The 17,126-nt window shown below is 35.2% G+C and overlaps 1 protein-coding gene across 1 annotated transcript in view; it reads left to right on the top strand.

The window, feature by feature from the left end:
* LOC133522880 (protein couch potato) overlaps positions 1–17,126 on the top strand; it is a 221,644-nt gene that overhangs the window by 79,462 nt on the left and 125,056 nt on the right. The gene's annotated exons all lie outside the window — the stretch shown is intronic.

The raw sequence follows: 17,126 nt of genomic DNA, 5'->3' as shown, positions 1-17,126 counted from the left end.
GGGCGCGGTCGGACGGTGCTGTAAGCCGGACTTAGAGGAATGTCTTTGTTGGGCTTGCTTGTAGGTATTACATTATCTTATTCCGCTTGTAGCGATGGAGGGTTTCAGCGGTTTGTTCTTAGAACTAATATTGCAGTAGCAGAATCAATTTACTGTACCGCTTTATTTATTTCCTTGCGTAACATATGTGCGTGAGTTTAATAAATGGCTGTCTTACTTTAATCTTCAGATTGTAATTGGTTGCACCTGTATGATGATGACAGCCAACGTTTGATTCGTTTATTTTGTTTTTGTTTTAAATAAGTATAAACTTGACAGAAGAGCTTGCTGTGTGCCCATATAATTATTTCTTCTCAATGGAAAAAAATAACGCGATCATCGAATACCCCTGATATATTTAGACCAACAAACCTTACCTAAAATTCAAATTTCAGTGCAAAATAAGACAATTTATAGTTATGAAAAGTCGTATATAATATATTTGTGGCCAACATTAGAGCAAGCAATGTTTTACGAGACGCGACGCGCCGACGGCGGGCACGATTAGTAGGTCGATTAGCGCGCGACGAAGAGACGCTCCACTTGTCGATGCCGATCGACGGATCAATTTATGAGCTTCAGGGTTGCCAGATTACTAGAGAAAACTATTTATATATATAGATTTTGACTAATGTTTTGTTACATATTAGGTTCCAAAGATGTGACACAAGGCTATGAGTCTCCATGTACGGTCATGTCTGAAAATATCGATACGAAAAAAGTGCCAAAAATATGCATACACGACTTTATTGCCCATATATTAAGGTAGTATACCTATTTTTGGCATATTTTTCGTATCGATATTTTCAGACGTGACTATCTTTGTAAATAAGAAAATGTTGAAATTAGAGAAGCACAGAATTAAAAAAAAAACATTCATTCGCAGTTTATGTAAGTATAATAGCAAAAGCAAAATTTCAAGCAAAATTAAAAGTATAAATAAAGCATGTACATTATTTTTTCTAATATTGAGATAAATGAAATTACATTGATAATGCGTCCACCTCAAACCGCAACCGCTAATATATGTAAACAGCATGTAGGTATGTTAACTATATTTACGACAAAGCACGCAGCGAGGTCCACACAAATACGTTTGATTTAGCCTGTAAAGGATTTGTATGCAAAAGGCAAATATAAACCTACAAGGGTCGTGTCGGGGGTGTAATCCGACGTTTCTGAAACCCGGCGAGGGCACCGGTGTCTTAAACGGCGTAGGTATTGTTGCGTAGTAAGCAAATATAAGGATATTCGTGTTACCTATAGTTATTAACGAATTTCAGGAAGCTATGAAATAAAAAAAAGTATTATTTAATATACGACCGTACTTGACTTATCTCGTTAAGAAGGGACTTCAAATAATTGGTTTGTTATCAACTTAAAATTATAGAAAATATTTTACGTATATTTTAAACTTAAAATATTTGACACTTCCTCCGTATAAAATTCCAATACTTTAATCGAATACCCAAATTAATTATTCGCCTAAAACTTAATACTGACGGTTGAAAGGACGGAAGAACAGATGGTTGAACAAACGTCACAGTCGTTTTTTATAAGGCTTCGATCTTTTTTCCAAAATCTAGTGAGGGATCTCTAGAGACAGCATATATCATATAGAAAGGACAATAATTACAGTACCACCTAAAGTATGATTGGTAAGGCAGACGTTTTTCAGTAGAAAATAGCTTAGTTCGCGTTCGGGTCAAAATGTAGTTTTAATTATTTTCGCTTACTACAATAAGTATGCTCTAGCCGCCCAGAGGCCTATAAAAAGGTCTCACGTTCCTTTCTAATTTGAATCTTTATTTTGAAATTGCTATTGTGTTTTGTTTTCAAGTTTTGATGTCTGGGCGGCCAGAGGAAATAATAAACCATTGGTGCACAGTCAAACCTTCCACCAAACCCCCATAGACTCAACCTTTTTTTTTTACGAGGACAACAGAGACGGTTTTGCTTTGTAGCCCCGGGCTGCAAGATGAATTTGCTTAAAGTTGATTGGATGGCAAGGGTCTTTACCAAGATCACCTGGCGGGCCACCTAAAAAAGGTCAGCGGGCCGCAGGTTGAGTATCGCTGCCCTAACTTTTCACTGTTTGAGTTGTTTGAGTTAAGTGTAATTGTTCTCTTTCGCAAATATGAGTATTGTGAAGATAGAGGTACCTTGCTTTACTGTAAAGACAAACTAATATTTCCGAGGCGAGACGTTTCATATAAAGCGCAGATCAGTAATTAGTATTGCGGAGACATAAGCTCATTAGCGATGGGGCGATTGTCGCGAAGGTTCATTTACGCTAATTGACGGGAAACTATAGCGATTAGTCTTAATTTGCTGGTATACCAAATTATCCGATCTGTGGACCCTTGAGGGTCTGAATGCGTGGAGCAGGTGCTTAGACAGTAATAGTGTATAATTGATATGTGCATTGTTTTATGAGTAATAAACGGTGGTTGGTGTCGAGTTGTAATTGATTGCCTGTGGTAGTTATTGTTTATTACCCACTTACTTGTAATACTTCGAATTGATTTAGTACTTACTTCAATTAAATATAGGTCTTATATGTTATATGCTAATATTGATGAAATTACCTCAGTTCGTCTTTATGTTCGTCAGTTTATCATGCAGCACGCCTATATTACTAAACTAATTGAGATGAAATTGGCTATAATAGTTTGAGCCGCGAAAATGGACAGGTCAGTTATAGGAGAACGAGCTCGCGGATATGGAGTTAATACATCAATCAAATGATTTTATGCGTTTGGCAGTTCCATTTTTACTTTCCGTATTGTTTAATTTTTATGAACAATTTACTTAATAACGGACTGAAACTAAAATACAATAATAATAATGCAATTATAATAAATCAGTCTAAGTATATACGTCCCATCTACTGGCTTCAGACCTCCTCACTTTCGTGAGAAGGTTTAACGCTATAGTCTGGAAACTACACATACACCTTTGAATTTCTTGGCAGATGTACAGTGAGTGTGAAATTGCATCGAGAAATTATGAATAAATTCATAGACAAAGTCGCCAAGCATTTTTACGGCTGGTGGTACAGTCAGCTGCAGAGAAAAGGTGGGGTACCTTACATAGAAATTTGTATGCAAAGGTGTTAAGCAAATATTGCTGACTGTACATATGCAAGTTTCCTCACGAAAAGCTAGTGCTAAATGTCAAATTCTATTTTGTAGGTACATACTCGTAAGTTCCATATGAAACTAGATAGTAGATAAAGCTTTTTTTGACGACACCACCTGAAGATTTTACACGACACTTGTTCCTATAAAAGTCACAGGTAAAAATAACCGTAACATAATCTTATCCCCCTTTAATGACGCATCAAACGCATTATTACCTTAACCACGCCCCTAACTCGAACTTGTCGTGCCTGCTACCAGAAATTTCGTTGCAAACTTTGTGTTGTTCGACGAGGTTGATATCGATAGCTTAAGGCGCATAGTTTTGTAAAATGCGCCTTTATCAGGGCCCTAACAAGGCTTAACGGATCTAGAAAGTATTTAAATTAAGATTAACGTATTGGTAATTATTTGGGAACGTAAAAATAATCACTGCTATTTTGACGCCATAAAAATATTGCTTAGTCGTGCAATGCACGTCACAAACTATAGTTTATTATTGTACCAGCCTGAATTACATGAAAAAAGCAAAATGGGGTACCTACTACATATTTCATATATCGAATAATATTTTATACGTAGGTATACAATTGCGTGTGCGCTGACGATGGTTTCAATAGATAAAGACTAGTTACTTTACCGCTATTTAAACAAAAGGAAAGTATGCACCCTGTTTAGCTAGTACCTATCAGACCATTTGTATGTCGCCCCTTATCCCTTTACCAGGCTGACAGTTAAAAAATGACAATCGAATGTCAGTCTTACTCATCGAAAATAGAACACATGTTTGAAGAGCCGCATGTGGGAAGTATATATCCCTTAGCCTGGTTTGACGAGAATAAATTATATGTACGTTGAACGGGTCAAACGTCAAGGTCATTAAAGATACAAGTGACCTTAAAGTTCTTGTAATTTCTATATATCAAATGGGATAATGTCGTATCGAAGTGAGTCGCGTGCCGACCCTGCGAGCACCTGTCGCGGCCGCTCTGCGCTCGGCGCGCCGACATCTGCCGGCGCGCGTGCACTTTTTTACCCCCTTTTTTATGGCCCTCTTAATTGCGACCCAGACAAGCTATCTGGCGTTAAAGTCACCTAGCTACTGGATGTTTATAGTTTTTATCATTATTTTTAATTTATACTACGGGGGGTTAACTTAGGAACACATCAATAACATATTTATTATATTTAATTCGATGTCGCTGGCCAGTAACCAAGTGTACCTGTAATGGGCTTGAATTTTGAATAATATTATAGATAACTACATAAATGCATGCATTTAAGATGCCACAGAAATATAAGTTTAAAAAACCAAACAAAAACATTCTTAAACACAGGATCGTTGAATATAATTCAATGAGATTGTTCGTGATGTACGAAACAATGTTCAAGCTTCTCAAAGAATATCAGAATAATTAATCAATCCTCTAAAGTTTTTGCCTAGTTGAAACTTGGATACCTTTCTAGCTTTTAAATATTTAGTTTGGAACAAAAGGTGTACGTACTTAATGCTAACAAATATTCAATTTGTATGTCAAAGGGTATGGAATATTAATTAACTACTCGTTTTAATACATATACTCTATAAGCTTTATTAATACTATTCTAATGTGTTCTCTTTTGATATGGAACTCTAAAATGGGTCGAGGAATTTATAAATTTTAATCTTTATTTTGTATTTAAAATTATCACGATAAGGTATTTTACATAAACTTAGATTTTTCTTCATGTTATTTTCACTTGTTCTCATATCCAACTCAATTTCATACATTTTGTGAAAATACTATGTTAGACACAAATACATTGGAGGAAAAAAACGAAATTACTAATAAAACGTTAATATTTAAAACATTGTTTTTCCTATTTTTACAGGTAAGTTGGCTGCTTTTTTCAACAGATAACAAGGTACACTATCTAATGTTACGAGGCTTTGCGCTGGCGCTGGCAATAAAAAAAGGTAATACTTATTTTAACACAGCTTTAGTTCATTGAGATTAAGAGCACACAACACACCTAATAATTGATAAACATTCGTCAATATTCACTCGGGCGCCGGTATGTTATAATAAATGAAAGTACGTAGTACAAACATTTTTCACGACGACTATATTTTTTTTATAATTTATCTGAATTCAAACAGAAGTCACAATATTCCGGCACGTTGCGTCACTGACGAGGTGAATTTAATATTCGACGGGCTGGTATGGGCGGTGGGGAACAAAGGGGGTGACTTTTGAAGAAAAATGCCAATTTTCTCTCACGGAGCTCCTGTATCAATCATTGTCTTTTTTATGTTATCCCGATTATCTACATGGGTAGCGTCTGTACTGGCTGACATAAAGTAATAACATTAAAAGGCCTTAACAAAATCAACGACTTTTTATAAGCGAGATTTCCAAAAATATAAAATCAAAAGTATTAGAACCACTCCGTTATAAATAACATTTTTGCCCTTCCCCTTATTCTCCGCCTAACTGTAGGTAATTTATTTTCTTAATTGCACGATTCAAGTTAATCTCGGTAAGCAATTTAATTTCGGCTACTAAAAAAAAGTATTTAATATTGTTACAAAATGTAGGTACCTATACTTGTTTTTAAATAAAATTGACAATTATTATCGATTAGTCGAGACTCAAATTAAATGGAAGCAGGCGTCTTTTGATATTAAGATTACTAGAGGACGAATAGTCGTCTTAATTTCTGAACCTAACTAAACGGAAGAGTGTGAAACTACATTCCGAACGTACGGAATAGCCAATATCGGAAATTGAATAAAGAACAAAGTGACGTTCGGAAATTAGCTCCAAGAGTTGTAGATTCGAGATCATGACCGGAATTGCGTCAAACGGAGTTTCTGGGAAGCCGGTGTAAACTCGGCGCAACGCCCGTATTTAGTTTAGCGGCAGCAGGTAGCGTACATACTTAATTATGAGCTAACTAATTACGCCAAGCGGTGTCGCTTACCGCCGCCCGATATCCGATATTGAACTTTAGCGGTTTTAATTATGGATAATTTAAAACGTGTGCGTGTATCGATTATGAAACCGCTGTTATCCGTTAATGGATTTATACCCTTAAATTAAAAAAAAAAAAAAATATAGGCAGTACTCACAATTAATGAAAACCGCTACACTTTGTATTAATAATTATACTTACGTAATAAACATGATTTTATTACTCTATGTATGTAGGTATATTGGCGTTAATCACAAACGTCTTTCCAATTTAACAAACCAGTTATTATGACATTATTTATTTAAACTTTATTGCACAAAACATTAAAAACAAATGTACAAATGGCGGCCTTAATGCCTAACAGCTTTCTCTACCAGTCAACCATGGGGGCAAACAGAACATTATTTGTTAGAAAGAGACAACATTTAACAGAGTTCCGTAAAAGGTTGCTAAGTTTTTATAAATAAATAAGGGGGTTAAACTTTGCGTCTATATTAAGTTTTGTATTAAACTCACCTAATTCTAGTAAAGAAATATGGCTTCATCGAGCACAGCAAACTTTCACTATTTATAAACGCTCCGATTTCGAAATACAGGAAATTCTATCATTTAGCTATTACAGTACCATCGATAAGTACCGAGTCTATTTCCATGAGCGCGACAGATTGCCAACTTTCTTGGAATCGAGCGCCATGCGACATCGAGAGTCGAAAGTTGAATATTGAATACACGCGGTAGAAAAAGAATCGATTTCAATCAGATCGTTTTTCATACAACATGTGAGCTGGATTGCCCTCCATAACGTCTTGATGCAGCCCATCTGTTGCCCCGAAACCGAGCTCGGGAACCTTTATAACCGACTTTTTAGTGAGCGGGCCTACGTAGTGTAAATTGACATAGGTCCGTCGATGGATCTACGCAGCTGTTTTAAGTTTTGGGCACTAGAATATATAACTTGGCTGTTCTGTAAAAAGTAATTTAATTAGAGACGTCATATTAGGGACATATGAGAGCCCTAGGTTTTTGAGATAAGAAGTATAAGTATATTTTAAGGAGGTTTTGTTTTACACACTCATTTACAAATACAAAATACAAACAAATACAAAATTCATCTATTCACTCATGATTACATCTAGGATGACGCTTAAAGATAGCAAAAGTTTGCAATGTTTGTTTATTTATTTCATAAGTGTGCAAGAGGTAGACTACAAATGAAAAGACATGACCATTTTTGAGCCTCATAGAGACCGGTAGCCGCCGATTGAATGTACCAAAACGTAAGGTTAGCGGACTCGCAGTATTCAATAGATACGATGGGTGGCTATATCTTGGAATAACTGTTACAAAAGCAAATAATTTACGTAATCACATATTATTTCTAAAATCAATACTTCCAATGACACTGTACACATTCCGATTTTGGGCACACTTTTAATATTCGACAGGCAATCTTGTAAATTCTAGACCTGTTTTTTACACCTGTTAGTTTTTGATACGTTCTTTTGAAATGATTGCATGAACTAAAGAACCGTTTATTTTTATATAAACAGATTTTTTTTGTTGTTATTCCAATCTATTTAAAATAAAGGATAAAACATTGAACAACCAATCTGTTGAAAAGTTTATTACGCCTTTGATTTACTTGCGGTATTTTCCTTACAAATTGAAGCGAACTTTCAAAGGCCCACGCCATTTGATTAGTTTAAAAACAAAAGCTTATCAACGCGTCTATATTTTGGGAAATGGACTTATTAAAACTCCTTTCAGATCCAGATAAGGTCTTTGGCACTTTATGATTTCGATCTTGGTTCAACTGGGTTCATCCAGATTGGATATTCGTATAAAACCTATAAAATTTGAGTGCGCAAACATAAGTTATTAAATTATCCGACTCGCGAGACGATTTGCTATGAATAGGAACAAGTAAATAATTAAAATTGCTATAAAAGTAACTTACCTTCCGCACCTTCCGTCCCCTCTTTTACAGGGTTTCACTTAGAAAGTTTTTATAAGGCGTTTTAGCTGGATGCCATAATATAGATGATGTTCACTATTCGATTGTATTTTTTTATTATTATTTTTAATGTTTGTTGCCTTTAGAAGTAGTCATTTTGAACCGATTAGGAAAATTTGTCTGAAGGTATATACTTAAAGTAGGTACTGGTTAGTATATAAGTACTCACAGGTCCCATTTTTGACAAAATCTAGATCTGATGATAAGATCCATGGCGAATCGAGGAAACTCAAACTTTAAAGGTATAAAATATAGTGATTTTTGTATTTTAATTAACAAATCAAGAATTTAAATTAAAAGAAATCCCAACAGTACCCCTAGTGTAAATATTTTCGACAGCGAAACGTGACGTACGCGTTTGCGTTAAGTGTCATTTTGTATGAGATTTTTGACTTTCCAAAACGTCCCGCTTGGCGCGCTGTTCAAAAACCCATACAAAATGAGACTAAACGCAAACGCGTACGTCACGTTTCAAAATCAAATTTATTTACACTAGGGGTACAGTACCTCTAGTGTAAATAAATTCGATTTCCAAACGTGACGTACGCGTTTGCGTTTAGTCTCATTTTGTATTGAATTTCGAAAGAGCGCGCCAAGCGGGACGTTTTGGAAACTCAAAATCCTATACAAAATTACACTTAACGCAAACGCGTTCGTCACGTTATGATGTCGATCAAAGTTACACTAGGGGTACAGAACACCTAAACGTTACGTTTATAACGTTTGGCCCTATGTCTTCTTCGTTAAGTCTGTTCAGCGAGTTAGATTTTTAAGTATTTTTGGCAAGGAAGTTCTGATAATAGATTTAATATGGAATTAAGGGAACTCAAATCGTATAAGCATACAGTAATTTTGTATTTTTATCTAAAAACATTGCACTGGCATTTAAACAGTTCTATTTGGTGACATGGAGCTTCTCTTGAAGACCAGAATGGAACTCCTCCACGGCAAGTATTTTACGTATTGGGCACTATGGTTGTAAATATTTTAATGGCATTTCGAACTGTTTTATGAAGTCGGTTTTTTGCTTTAGGTAACGGTTATTATATATAGACGGTGGTTTGATTTAGCCTAAGCCTAAGCTTTAGCTTTTTTTTAATATACTACGTCGGTGGCAAACAAGCATATGTCGTCAAAGCTCTATAGCATAACATATGGGCGTGACAACTCTGCCTTGCTGGGTGACAAAATGCAACATTGTATAGTAGCGGGATCTGTATAATTTACTTACCTTTACTTAAATTAACTCTTGTACTTCTAAATTACATAGAGTAATAAAACCAGATCGACTAAGCGCTACGCAAACGGTAAAGTTACATATAAGGCTACCCAGACTCGTGGGATCCTAGCATACAAATATTTGTAGAACTCCTAATTCGAATTAATACTGCGAGTTTATAAATATTCATATCTCAAGTCTGTAAACTAAGTTATGTACCTAATGGATATATATAAATATTTTTTAAATTTTCTCTTTGATCTGCTATCGTAAATGTAAATGGTTCGTGGTGAGCAGTGTTACAAATTAGTATTCAGTTAAATTTACTTTAGACGTTGGCTGTACATTGTAGGTATGTCCTACATCTATGAGCTTTTCCCTATATCAGAACTTTTATGCTGATATTTGTTACAACTAAGTACAGTATTAGAATCCTATGATAACGACGCCCGACGCTCAAGGGACTACCGTATTAAACAAACGACGTACTTAACAAACTAACATTTTTAATATATGTATATATTTTTTTATTAAAAAAATTACATCATTTTGTATGTATACAACGATCAAAGAAAAAAAAACATTTCAATGAATATATTTATTTACGTTGTATTTCAACATTTTGTCATAAATGGAGATTATATACAGTCATATTTTGTAATTGTATTGGTGGTCAGGCTCGTGTTTTACATACTGCTTCATTTGTGGCAAAGAACAGTCGGCAAAACTATTAACTGAGCGGTTACCCCTTGTAACATTTTGGTAATAGTAGGTATTTCCATTTCCAAAATGGGATATACGCGGGATTACCAAATAATGTTTGAAGCTGAGGTTCTAATATTTCATCGCGTTAATACACTTAAAAAAAAAGTACAAAATATCTGTAGATAGTACATAAAAACATTAAATTTACGACTATCATTTGGTTTATATATGCCAAAGGTGAAGTAAAATTGTTTAGGTGCAGTTTGCGTCCAGTAACGGCCGCATTTGTTACGATATTATGAAGAACTGTCTGCTGCAGTGATAAACGAGTATTTTATTATATCCTGTCTTATATTTATTAATATTTGTTGTATCGGTTTTTCACTATTTTACACTGTAAAGCAGCAACGTAGAAATTTAATGTGTTTTTAAATTAATTGCTATTTAAATAGCTGAGCTACTCTCACTCGTCTTTATGTAAGGTATACATAAATATATTAAATCTGGTTACTGATTACTAAGATTTAGACTTTGATTTTTAACAGCGTGAAAACAAAAATTCACAATAAGTAAAATACCGTAAATTGCTTAGGATATAATATTAGCAATAAGCGTTCTTAAAGAGAAGGCTTACAACTCCCACGTCTACTTCCCACGTCCACAATATTATATTTATTATTATTTAATGATTAAAGTGCAAATACAATCAATTATAAATGTAAGCAAGTATAGAATCGCGTCTCTTTCAAACCCGAGTAGTGAGTTCAGATTCGGGCTTGTCCCAATCATTTTATCGACTTATATAGGTAAGCGGTAATCATTCGATAAGTTGCCACTTATTCGCTTTTTGGGGTAGCAAACTGGAAAGTCTCGTGAAAAAATCAGATCTATTCTCCCAATGCCTTTTTATTTTCGATTTTAGTTCAACTGTAAGTTTTCGGTACCTGCTTTAATATTTATTACACCTCTATATTATTTTGTAGGATTAGGAAGCCAAGGCGATCCTAAAAAAATGTCGGAAGAGAAGCAATAAAAATAGCTATGTAAAAGGTTCCGGTTGCCTCAGTATGAATTTACGCCAGCAGCCGTAAAAAGTTACGGTCAAACTTAAATGTGTCTTTGTTACGTCAGTTTTCAACTAATATAACTACGAGCACATTAAGGAAATGGTATGCGGGAAGTTAAGCACATTTTGTGGGATATTTTTAAGTGTTTAAAAACGTGCTAAATTTGGTAAACCCGTAAAATACATAGTTACATAACGTATGAAACATATGGTGAGTTAATATGAATTAAGATACCCCCGTTTCCCAAATGTACTATGTAACTAGTATGGAATTCCTCAAAAAAGAGCATATTCATGGGAACATTATTTCGGATTCAATCTGATACATTTATGAAGCCATATAAACTGCATGCGAAAGCCAAATTACGAGTATATCGCAGCTATCAATAACAATACAATGCATAGTTAAGTATTCCACGCAGTTATTGGTGGAATAATCGCATAACAATGCTATCTATGCTAGTATGTTTTCACGTTTCCAGTTGGGCCTGAAAGTGTATTCAGAAACGAAAATTCAATACTAACTCAATATAAATGTCACGCTTGAGTTTTATAAAGAGCGAGGCTAGCAAATACGATACCGATATTGTTTTGATACATCGAGACCTAAGGATAACCGTACATTATGTTTCCTCTTCTTTCTTTCTTCTTCTTTATATTTAAGAGCTGTGCTCTTGTCGGTGGAGCAATCTTCAACTCATCCGGTCCTCTACCAACTCTTGAAACCTTCCGGTATGACACGACCTGAATGAACCTTTTCTTTTATTTGGTTGAAATATTTTTTCTCGGTAATCCTTTTCTTATCTTTCCCTCTATTTTTTTCTTCTATGATGTTCTCATGTCTTAAGGGGCCCACTGATTAACAGTCCGCCGGATGGTAATCGGCCTGCCAGTTAGAACAAAAATTTGATTTTTTATTTCCTCCTATGGAAACTCCAAATAGGGAACCATATATAATTAAGAAATTCTGCCACTATAAAATCATCATGAAATTGTTTTAATGGGGCATATTTTTGAAGTTACTTTTAGTTGCCTTAAAGTTCAGTGCAAAAGTGTACCCATTAAAAACAGCCATAGAAAGTGTCTGTTAGTTCAATGTTAAAGACGACTGTTATTCTGCGATAACTAGAAAACTGTGTTCACGATTTAAACAGTTGATACCTCATTTTAGTGAGGCTAAATTTCTTAATTATGTATGCTTTCCTATTTGGAGTTTTCGTAGGAGGAACTAGAAATATTAGAAAAAAAAAATGTGTTTTTTTATACTTTTCGATTCGAAATTACAAAATAACCGTAAATGCCACGTACATCATATGTTAGGCTGATTTATAGAAAATTTCAAGGAGTACTGTTATGTATTAACCATGTACCTACCTCTCCCCTTGATCGACATCAACCTCTCCATTTTCTCCTAATATACTATTATTGGGACAGTTTTGCTCCTAAGTGTATGACAGCATACGTTTAACTAATAGGCAACTAGTGAAAGGACAGTAGCACCACCATTTATATCTCATACAATCACCTTTGTGTTTATTGTACTAGTATAATAGTAGCATTATCCACTTTCAACGCGTAGGTGAGCTATATACCGTGTTCTCACACGTATGTCGAAACTGAGAGACGTTTTCACAGAACGTACTTGTATTCATTCGTTTGCCGCTGCGCTGTTGTTTGTAAACGTTGCTTACTCGCAATCCGGTTAGAGATTGCATTATTAGGAGTTTGTGTGATATCGAGTGTTTTGACGTTTTAACTCTTAAGCCTAGCTAATAAAGCCCACGTTATATACAATAAGACTTAAGAAGTACAATAATATTAAAATTATTATAAATAATATTTCTGAAAAAGTAGTTTTCAGAAATATTATTTTACTTTTTAAGTCTTATTTTATATAACGTGGGCTTTATGGTTTAAGACATTTATTATCTCATAAAGAATTTACAAAATTCACTTACATGAGATACACTTATATAACAATACTTTTAAGACTAGCAAGCACTTTATTAGCTAGAACCTACGTTCTTCACTACTTCTCAGAAATATTATTATACTATTTATTATATTTGTTAAACCATGAATAGTTTTAAACATGAGCAATTGCTTGATAGTAGCTTACAGGTTAAACGGTAAAAAAAAAATTAGGGATTTGTATGGAAGAGAGAATAACGAGTACCTAAACTATTGATTTTATTCATTTATAAGTCCTGCCCTATTGAGCGGCTATAGTATGTTCGATGTCTTGCATGAGTGATATGCTTTATGCGTATTGAATCAATGTAATTTAGGCCGGGAAGAATAAAAATATTTTGTCAATTTGCTTTTGACACCTACCAATTAATACGTTTACTACGTTTAATTATACCTAGAGATACCTAGAGTAAAGTTGTTCAAAGATAAAAACATGTGTAACGCTTTTACGTGAGAAACAGCTGTAAACTCAGCTTAAAACAGTACTTAGGATAAATTATCTGGATTATCTTTAAAAGTTTCTGATGCGAATAACAGATTAGGTATGTACATTATTGTGTCTAAACTCACTATGTAAACGTATAGACAAAACACTATTTAAAGTCAATTTTCCACACGATACGTTTACAGACTTTACAGAGCTTTGTTGTTACAAGGACTAAAGGTGACGACGTGCTCTTATTATAAAAAAAAAATGTTTTGTTATCGCTTTTCTCAATGATATAAAATTCACACGCGTTTCTACTGTATTTACTCTATACATTGTAACTATAATATATAACATATAGTTTATGAGTTTTATCGATATATTTTTGTGGACACTGCCGCTTAGCAGCACTAGTGCGCCCGCTTCCCACGACCCTAATGAGCCATGTTGTGTTGAGTAGGGATGAGGGGGAGGCTTTTTAATAATTAATAACTAAATGATTCTGTTCCTGTTTTATTACCTACGTAACATTTCTTTTCAAGAAGATTGTATGTTTTGAAATAGGTACTGGGATAGTATTGATCTACACCGTGTCCAATAAGTTCGAATACAGTTATGATCCTTAATAAAATAAATTTACGCGTAGTTTATGTTATGAAAATTATATTAAATGAAAGCCACATTTATATACAATATTTACAACAAATGTTTTGGAATAACTCCACCTTTAACTTTTTTTACAAGTTTCAAACGTTTCTCAAAAGAGTCACAAGCGGCACGCACCGCATCCATCGGCATATCGTCCCATATTTGCATGATAACCTTTTTAAAATGGCTCAGGTTTGCGACTTTATAATTATTTAGTTTCGAGAGCATGTATGACCATACGAAATAATCTAGTACGTTTAAATCTGGAGAACTTGGTGGCCATTCAGTTTTCGGCAAAAAATCGGTCAAATTAGCCTTGCACCAAGCTTGAACAGCGTTTGCCGTATGCGACGGAGCTCCGTCTTGTTGGAAAACATAATAATCGTCTGCAAACATATTTTTTAAATTTGGGGCAACATTTTTCTCCAAAACCTCCGATTTATAGTATGCCGCATTGATTTTGACGCCTTTATCAATAAAAACTAGAGGCAGTTTGCCCCTCTTACAAAGAGCACCCCAAACCATCACTGATGGTGAGCTCTGGAACCTAGGCACATTCTTTTCATACTCTGGAATGTCTTCTATCCGTGCTGCCCACAACCGGTCGTTCTGGGCGTTATGAGGCTGCTCTAACACAAAGAGTTTCTCGTCTGAGAAAACAAATTCATCACCTGCGTGCCAAGAAAGTATGGTGCTACATCTTTCTACTCTCTTTTTCTTGGTTGCATCTGAAATGCCATGTACTTTTCGTTTTTTATAAGCATGACATCCAAGATCTTTTTTCAATATATTATGTACAGATCCCCTGGAAATTTTCAGATCAGCAGCTAATTTTCTAATAGATCGGTGTTTTTTTCCGCCGAATTCGCTCTCTTATAGCCTTTACCACTTTTTCAGTTCTAGCTGAGCGGGGCCGACCGGATCTTTTCCTGTCCTCTGTAGAAGAGATCTCTTTATAGCTTTTTATAGTAGTATAAACCAGATTCCGTTTAATTCCATGCGGTTGTAAGGCCTTGAATATAGCACATGGCCTGTCGCCTTTAAGGAATTTTCTAATAATTTCTTCACGAACGTACTTCATCGTGTATTCAAGCCAAACTAAAAATACGTGACTCATGAAATTATAGTACTATGTTTATGTCAATATACTTTTTAAATTAAAATAAGAATTTTATATCCAGCGATCCGTATGTCTATACAGCAAGTGCTAAAAGTTTGTATTCGAACTTATTGGACACGGTGTACATACGAGGGCGGGATGATAAGTAACTGGCCTTAGCTATTTAAAAAGTTTGAATTTAAAAATAAACTAGCGTAATTTAAGCTTCGTGTCTCTGGCTATCTGTGTTCGAAATTTAAATTTGATGGCTTAAATATTTTATCGATTTTCTGTTATTTGAAAATATATTGTGACGATTGTTTTCAAAATGGATAAAATTGAACAAAGAGCGGTGATAAAGTTTCTTTACATGAAGGGTATGAAGGGGATAGGTATTTATGAAGAGTTAAAGAATGTTTTAGGTGAATGTGCTCTTTCTCACGCCACAGTAAAAAACTGGGTGCCTGAATTTAAACGAGGCCGTACAAGTGTCCAAGATGAAGCCCGCTCTAAACGTCCAAAAAGTGCCACAACTCCGGAAATGGTCTCCAAAGTGCACGATATGGTTTTGGCAGATCGACGATTGAAGTTATCAGAAATAGCTGACACTACAGGGATATCAAAGGAACGGGTACATCATATTCTAAGTGAAGAATTAAATATGAAAAAGTTATCCGCCCGTTGGGTGCCGCGATTGCTTACGCACGATCAAAAAAGAATCCGCGTGCAAAATTCGGAAGAATGTTTGGATCGTTTTCAGAAAAATAAAGCTGATTTTTTGCGTCGATTTGTAACAACAGATGAAACATGGGTTCACCACTACACGCCAGAATCAAAAATTCAATCAAAACAGTGGACTGAATCTGGATGTTCGGGTCCCAAAAAAGCTATGGCTGTAAAGTCGGCTGGAAAAGTTATGGCTTCCGTCTTTTGGGATGCTAGTGGAATTTTGATGATAGACTACCTTCCCAAAGGTAAAACTATTAATGGGGAATACTATGCTAATCTTTTAGATAAGCTTCATCAATGCATTCATCAAAAACGACCAGGCTTAGCAAAAAAAAAAATCATCTTCCATCAAGACAACGCTAGGGTTCACACATGTGTTAAAGCCATGGCAAAAATCGGCGAATTAAAGTATGATTTGCTGCCCCATCCACCTTATTCGCCTGATCTGGCACCATCCGACTTCCACCTGTTCCCGAAGCTTAAAACTTTTTTGGGTGGACAGAAATTTGCCACTAATGATGCCGTCATAGCCGCTGTGGAGGAGTATTTTGCAGGCCTCGAAAAGAATCATTTTATGGAGGGCATCGCAGCTTTAGAGCGAAGATGGAATAAGTGCATAGAGCTAGGTGGAGACTATGTCGAAAAATAAAATTAGTTTTAACACCGAAATTCAAGTATTTTCTACTTAGGCCAGTTACTTCAAAGTATCATCAACAAAGATCATTTTTTAATAAATATAAAAGACCTTTATTCGTTTATCATTTAGCTATAGGTACCTATACATACTTTTGCATACTATTCAGTGTTACTTTTAAACTTTATATTCATTCACGTTTTATGTGTATGAACAAAGATACGTTAATCCCAAACTGACCTAAAAGAAGACACAAACAATTATAATCAAATGGGTCATCTAAAATGTTGACCGTCGTTATCGGCATCTCCTGCACCGCAGGGCAACGACCTCCCCCCTACCACGTGACGTCACAGATGCACTATCGCTGAACTGTCGCCAGTTTACAGCGGAAGCGGGAAAGTCTTGCGTGTGCAGAGCTTATATTGAACTTTGGCACCCATTGTTGCTATTATTTGAGCGAGTACATAGGTACAGGCG

The sequence above is a fragment of the Cydia pomonella genome, chromosome 11 (assembly GCF_033807575.1).
Source record: "Cydia pomonella isolate Wapato2018A chromosome 11, ilCydPomo1, whole genome shotgun sequence".
NCBI lineage: Eukaryota > Metazoa > Arthropoda > Insecta > Lepidoptera > Tortricidae > Cydia > Cydia pomonella.
The sequence above is the reverse complement of the archived record's forward strand: the minus strand, read 5'-3'. Positions and strand labels throughout refer to the sequence as shown.